Genomic DNA, 7,841 nt, shown 5'->3' on the forward strand with positions numbered 1-7,841 from the left:
CACACACACACACACACACACACACACACACACACACACACACACACACACACACACACACACACACACACACACACACACACACACACACACACACACACACACACACACAAAACAACATGGAAATATCTTGCAATAATACTGTCCATTGTTATGACATTATTACATTGAGATTATTACATAGACAGTAGTCGAAGTAGGTGATGACTGAAATGTTTAATGGCTGTCAACAGAGACAAGACAAATACACCCATAAACCAAATAAGATAATTCACTCATACATCGCCAAAGTCAGGGAGATTCATATTTTACTGAAGTAAAACTATAAAGCACACACACAAAATGGAGACATTAAAACAGAACGGATCAGGAGAAAAAAACCACAGGCTTTCAGTTGACAGACAGAAATATGTAAGAGATGGTGCTAGGAGAAGCAACAAAACAAACAAACTCACTATTCCCTTTACTGCTGGTGAAACTAAACACCTCAAAACCAAAACGGTGGAACTATCAGTCAATCTCAAACATTACTGAAGACAACCTCTACTTCTACATTCACTCACATTGCTAGAAACGCAAACATTTTTTCAAACATCGTAAAAACCGAGTTCGCTTACAGACCCACTACACTTGTAAGAGCTTGACGTAGAAGCTGCCCTTAACCACAGATCTAGAATCAGATTACCCTCCCCCAATCCTAACCTTAACCTTTTTTCTGAACATAGACCAATGGTTAGGAGCAACCTCTACCCTCCTCCTAGCCTACACTATTGCCTTAGTAACAGATTTGGAAGTATTGGCTTGGTGATTTGAGGGGGCTTTTGTAATTGGACATTTCCATAGAAGAATACGTATTCTGATTGGTGCTTTTCTGCAGGGGGAGGGTGAAGGCGGGGGGGTGTTTTGCATTTCTCGAGCTTAGTTCGGTCTGAGGTGGGGGGGCCTCCTTTGGTCTGAGGAGGGGTGGGGGTTCTGGTGGGTCTAGAGTTGGGGACCGTGGGGGCTGATTTGGCCGCTTCAGAAGACCCAGTCCTTCTTGTTAGGGGGTTCAGATAGATCTGCATAGTCACTAAGTGAAGAGGCGGAATGAGGGGTAAGGGTGACGGCCAAGGGTGAGAGGTAGGGGACAAAATGAAGTTTTGTAGGTGTGAGCAGGTGGTAAGGGTTTGAAGTGTTGGGGTGCGAGGGGAAAGGGTAGAGAAGGGAGGGGGAATGGGAGGGGATGAGGGGGAATGGGAGGGGATGAGAAGTCATGGTGAGACATGGTGAGAAAATGAGAGAGAAGGATAAAACAAGTGTTCAAATACAGCGCTGACTCGTACATTAGAAACCAGAAGATGTATTTGCCACAGATAAGATTTGATTTCATAAAACTTGACAGACATTGTCTTTTCTAGAGATAGATAATGCATGGGATCAGGAACAGGCGGTGGAGTATGGAGGCATAGTATACAGAGCTAGACTAACATGCCCTGTAGACGGTTAAGAGTGTTATTCCAGGAGGTTGGACTGAGGCCTACCTTTACAGTGCGTCACCTGCCTCGACCCTACGGACGAAACACAGAAGCAGGTCAGTCTATCTGGGAGGTATAGCATCCACTCGAACCACGGCACTCATACCATTTACCAATGGCATGTTACAGTAGGATCAATCTAACCAACAGCTGTTTCCCATTAATCTGGCCATTCCTCTCCCCGAGGTCCTGTTGTACAGCTCGGTGCTGCCCTCTGCCTGTGGGAAGAGCACACTACAGTAGAAATTCAATCATTTTCTTACCGACACTGGCTGCAGGCTCCTTGGTTTTGCTGCCAGGAGAGAATGAGAAAGGAGAAGTTAGGCTCCATCATACAAGCAGGGAAAGTATTGTCAATCTCACACTCTAGTCTAGAACAAGGATGGACAACTCTTGTCCACGAGGGCCACAGTACTGCTGCTTTTAGTTGTTATACCAGGTTACCCAGACACAGATATACGCCAGTATCCGATTGAAAAAAAGAGCATGGAAACCAGCAGACCTTCAAGGACCAGAGTTGTAACTCCTGCTCTGGAGATCTATTTGAGAAAACGTAAGAGACGTATAGACTAGAACAGTACATTCAGAGCACATTTAAACAGCTCTTCCCTGTTAGGCCTACTGCCATAGATGTACATACCTTTCAGCTTTCTTACTGCAGGGGGCTGTGGACCCAGGGGGGCCAAGTCGGGGGCCAGGCCGAGCCGTTTTAGAGATACATGGACTCTCCTTCACACTGCCTACCGGACTCTTCACACCACTGGGGGGGGGGGGGGGGGGGGGGGGGGGACGTTGGAAAGAGTGAGAAAACCGAACGTGTATGATCAATTTGTTGAAATGTATCTAGTGCTAGAGTTAGAGTAGAGGTATAGTAATCGTACTGTACCTCTCTGTGTTTGCAGGTGATGGTTAGTGATTGTGTACTGTACCTCTTGGCTGATGCTGGTGGTAAGGGGCTGTAGTTCCGTGCGGTGGATGTAGAGGGCAGTGTGGAGGTTGTGTAACTCTTCTTCAAAGAGGCAGGGCTGTTCATTGATGGTCTGGACGGCAGGGCCAGAGACACAGGCCTAGCTGCTGTTGCATAGGGGAAATATGGGTGAGGAGGGTATAAGTGTATGTTTTTATGTGGGTGTGTGTGTGTGTCCTCTGACTTCAAAATGGCCCGAGTTGCTCCCCTCCTCAAGAAACCAACACTCGACTCCTCTGACGTCAAAAGCGCTAGACCTGTATCCTTTCTTTCTTTTCTTTCTAAAAAAACTGGAGCGTGCTGTCTCTTATCAACTTTCTCGTTATCTCTCTCAGAACGATCTTCTTGACCCTAACCAGTCAGGCTTCAAGATGGGTCACTCCACCAAGACTGCTCTTGTCTGTGTCACAGACGCTCTCCTCACTGCCAAAGCCGACTCTCTCCTCTGTTCTCATCCTCCTAGATCTATCCGCTGCCTTCGACACCCTGAACCATCAGATCCTCCAGGGCTGGGCGTCTAAGGCTATGCACACTCAGGCAGGACACTCCTACCAGGTGACGTGGAGAGGATCTGTGTCTGCACCATGTACTCTCACTGCTGGTGTCCCCCAGGGCTAGGTTCTAGGCCCTCTCCTCTTCTCTCTATACACCAAGTCACTCGGCTCCGTCGTATCCTCACATGGTCTCTCCCTATCATTGCATTGCGAATGACACTCAATTACTTTTCTCATTCCTCCCTTATGAAACCCAGGTGGCGACATGCCTCTGCGTGCCTGGCAGATATCTCAACTTGGATGGCGACCCGCCACCTCAAGCTCAACTTCGACAAGACGGAACTGCTCTTCTTCCAGGAGAAGGACTGTCCGCTCAAAGACCAATCCATAACGGTTGACAACTCCACAGTGTTACCCTCCCAGAGTGCAAAGAACCTTGGCGTGACCCTGGACAACACCCTGTCGTTCTCTTAAAACATCAAAGCAGTGATCCACTCCTGGAGGTTCATACTCAACAACATCCCTAGAGTATGACCCTACCTCACACAGGAAGCGGCGCAGGTCCTAATCCAGGCACTTGTCCTCTCCCGTCTGGACTACTGCAGCTCACTGTTGGCTGGGCTCCCCGCTTGTGCCCTTCAACTTATCCAGAACGCTGAAGCCCGCCTGGTTTTCAACCTTCCCTAGTTCTCTCATGTCACCCCGCTCCTCCACTGGCTTCCAGTCGAAGCTTGCATCTAGTACAAGACCATGGTGCTTGCCTGCGGAGCAGCAAGAGGAGCTGCCCCTCCCTTACCATCAGGCTATGCTCAAACCCTACATCCCAACCTAAGCACTACTATGGGAGGGCAGCTCCCGCTCAGCCCGGTCCAAGCTCTTCTCTATCCTGGTACCCCAATGGTGAAACCAGCTTTCCCCTGAAGCAGACAGCAGTCCCTGCCAATCTTCCAAAAACATCTGAACCCCCCCCCCCCCAAACCCTTTCCAGCTCTGACTTGGTGTTATCTATGTTATTAAGGAAAAATGTACTTTCTATGCCTGATATAAGGTTGTCTCACCTAGCTGTCTTGAGATGACTTGTAAGTCACTCTGGATAAGAGCGTCTGCTAAGTGACTAAAATGTAAGCAAAAATGTGTGTGTGTGCTTGTGTTTGTGTACCTTTCCCAGCAGGCCCTTTCTTGGTGTTGGCGGCCTGGTGTTCCTCTGAGATGTTGAGTCTCTTGAGGACGTCGGCCAGGGCCATCTTCAGCAGCTGGATCTCATCCTCCTGCATCTGCATCCGCTGCTCCAGGTACGTCAGGCGGTCCGCCACGTCCACGCCACTCGCAGCAGAGCTACGGTCATCTGGGGAGCACAACCATCGATTGAGTTAGCCCACTGAGCTAAAGCCACTGCTCCAGGTACGTCAGATGGTCCACTATGTCCATCCCGCCTGCCACCAAGTTAAGGTAGCAACATAGGTCATTGTAATCCTTTGAGCTAAAGCCATTTGTACCTAGCCAGCGCCACCAGCGCCACTGGCCATTGGGCAATGAAAGACCATGTTAGCAGCCACCCAAGAGTTTCTGAAGGTTCCAGGTGAAAAAAAAAAAAATGAAATGCTGTAGACATAGAAGCTGATACAAACAACACACACGCCACAGACAACAGACAGGAATCTGCATCCCGCCTGACAGATTCCACTTGCATAAAAACCAAGAGACCATTTTCTACAAGCAACATGAATAGGAAGAACAATCCTAAGAAATGGCACCATTTTGTAAATGGACGTAAAATCATTTTTAAACGAAAGAGATCGAACACTTGAACCATATGAGAGTAAACCCACAGAGATTAAATTGAATACATTCGCTAATACAAAGACCAAGACAATAGACACCATCTGTGTGGTTTTAGTAGACGTAATCCCAATGAGAAAGATGGTAATAAATGACTGGTGGAATAGTAAACAAACAAACAGAACAAAAAGCTGTCGTGTACCATTGGAAACTCTGTGGGGTGAGGAGTTGTCATAAAGATTCTTCATATTGGTTGACCCTTCCTCCGCTCCAGACCTCCTCCTCCTCCTCCTCTCTTTCACTGTCTGACAGACGATATCTTCTTCCTCCATCCGAGTGACGGTCGTCTCTCTCTCTCTCTTTCTTTATCTGTGTGTTCCGCTGGCTAGTGTCTGCTAGGATCTCATCTCCCACTGCTCCATCCACTGTTCCAGTTTCGTCACACACACAGTAGAACCCACACGGAGCTCTCCTCTTTCCTCTCTTCCTCTCCTCTTCTGTCCTCTCCCGTCAGCCTCGCACCAAGATGATAACAAGTACAGCAGAGATCTCTTCTCTTCCTCGCCTCTCTACCTCTCTAACTGCATCACATCCAGATCAGAAAGAGTAGCATCCCAGTCCAGATGGAGTCCATGGTGAGGTTATGAAATGTTGATATTATCTATCTCTCCTTTATCACCCTTCCCCTCTCTCTCTCTCTCTGGGTGGTGTCTGCCAATGTAGGGCACGCTGATGTTTACAACATCGCTTAAAGCCTTGATCTGAGATTGTGTGTGTGTGTGCGTCCGTGTGTGTGTGTGTGTGTGTGTGTGGAGGGGTTAGGGTTAGTGTTTGATCATGCTTATACACTTTTGCTATCCTCTCAAATTCAGCCTGAACGGTAGGGTTTGGGAGTGTGTGTATGTTTTGTGTGTGTATGTGTGCGTTATGCAGTAGCACAATGATAATCCCCCAGACTGAGCCTCTTTGGTACGAGTGACCCCACCCCCACCCCGATAAACTTTGTCAGAGAAAAAGAGAGATGGACAGAAAGAAAGATGGAGAGAGAGATAGAGGGCGTGATAGATGGAGAGTTAGACGGAATGAGAGATAAGCAAAAGAGCGATATAAAGCAAGGAGCGAGAGAGAATCATCTTTAATGCTCCTCTCCTCTCTTCTCTTCTCACCCGGGTGCAGGTTGCATGTCCTTGTGTTGTTCTCCTGTAAGCAGCTTGTCCAGTTCATCGATCAAATCAAATGTTATTGGTCACACACACACGTGATTAGCAGGTGTTATTGCGGGTGTAGCGAAATGCTTGTGCTTCTAGCTCCGACTATATACATATGGATGAGCGATGTCAGAGCGGAACGGACTAAGGTCCAGGTCTTTCCAGGTCTTCTATTTACAGGAGTACATGTCACTCGGACTATTGGTGGCTAAAGGTGAGACACAACCGGTGCTGACACACCAGTGACTGACACACAACGTCTCACAGGGCACCAGGTGCATCTAAAGCAGTCTTCCCTAAATAGGGGGTCAAGAAGACCACAGATTGTAGTAGCTATATATAATTATTTATCTACAGTAGCTATTATATGTCTATAGTACCTTCAGCTTGGGCACGCTATCTGACAGACGTACTAAACTGTGCCTCGATTTGACCAGAAAACGGGTGAAGACCAATTTCTAAGGCTGGTTACAGGTCATTATAGTAGAAAAAAACTAACTGGCCATCCCAGAAGTCTAACGGAGAGATACGGAGTGGTCCTTCTGTAGCTCAGTTGGTAGAGCATGGCGCTTGTAACGCCAGGGTAGTGGGTTCGATCCCCGGGACCACCCATACGTAGAATGTATGCACACATGACTGTAAGTCGCTTTGGATAAAAGCGTCTGCTAAATGGCATATATATATATATACAAGAGATCACTAACACCTTATTTGAGCAGGCTCCTAAATGAAAATATATATTTTTGGATTTGTGCATTTTTAGCACTTTAAATGTGTTGTATTTATTTAATTTGTATTTAATTTTAACCGTAAAGTCAGTCAGTGTTTTTAATGAGAACTGTGAAGAGGCCGGAAATGATACTGAAAGACCAATAAAGTAAACGAATAAACTAAAGGAATGGTCAGGAGGTACACCTCTCTATGTAGCCATACTGTTATGCGTCCAGGTAAAGGCTGCTACACGTGTCTCTGTGACTTAGTGTGTCTGTTCCTGTCTTTGGCTGTGACATCAGGCCTGTGCCACCTCCAGAGTCCCCATATGGGACCGGGATTAGAATAGCCCATAATCCCAGACCTGGAAAAGGGAATTAGTAGAACACAGCTCAATCTCTGCTGCTGCTGCATAGCCTACCCACACGCAGGTTATGCTCATGCTAATGGGATTATGTAGACTCACGCTACACAACGTGGCAACAACCCTAAAACAAACATTTAGAAAACATAACTAAACCCGAGGCCTGGAGCAGAGATGGTGATGGAGGGAAGTCATCTGCGATTCTCCTCTCCCAGATGGTGTGGTTTGTGAATGGCAGAATGATCAGATGTCTATTCATATAACAAGTTCACAACCCTGCTGCATACCCACACATACGCCTCCTGTTATTAATCCACTGACACCAACATCCCACACCTACAGTACCTATCATGAAGTCTGTGTCTGGAGCCAGCAGGGAGTCGTGGTGGTAGGTCTCCCTGAAAGAGGGCCTCCTCAGTCCCGTCTCCTCCATCCCCAACCCCTGGTCCACCAACTCCTCCATGGAACTGTCTTCCATCGACATCCCAGACGCCAGGCCTACCCGCCTCTCTGTGTGTGTGTGTGGGGCTCCTACGAAAGGCTGAGGGTTACTCATTTTCCTCCTCCTTCTCCTCCTCCACTGAGCTCATCAGTGACCTTCCCTAAACCGCTAACCCTCACTCCGCTCCTTTCCTTCCTCCCTATCTCCATAGAGGAGCGTAGATGGGGCTTAGAGAGAGATGGGGGGGGGGGGTGATGATATCATTATGGAGAGATTAAAGGCCCTGGTAAGCCATCTCAAGCTCTCAGCCACGGATAACAGGACAGGGGAGGGAGGGAAGGAGGGAGGGAGGAAGAAGATGG

At 47.8% G+C, this 7,841-nt stretch overlaps 1 pseudogene; it reads right to left on the reverse strand.

The window, feature by feature from the left end:
- Window positions 1-197: 197 nt before the first annotated feature.
- Window positions 198-7,624, reverse strand: LOC123990989 (annotated as a pseudogene).
- Window positions 7,625-7,841: the final 217 nt, after the last annotated feature.

Source organism: Oncorhynchus gorbuscha, linkage group LG12, assembly GCF_021184085.1.
Source record: "Oncorhynchus gorbuscha isolate QuinsamMale2020 ecotype Even-year linkage group LG12, OgorEven_v1.0, whole genome shotgun sequence".
NCBI lineage: Eukaryota > Metazoa > Chordata > Actinopteri > Salmoniformes > Salmonidae > Oncorhynchus > Oncorhynchus gorbuscha.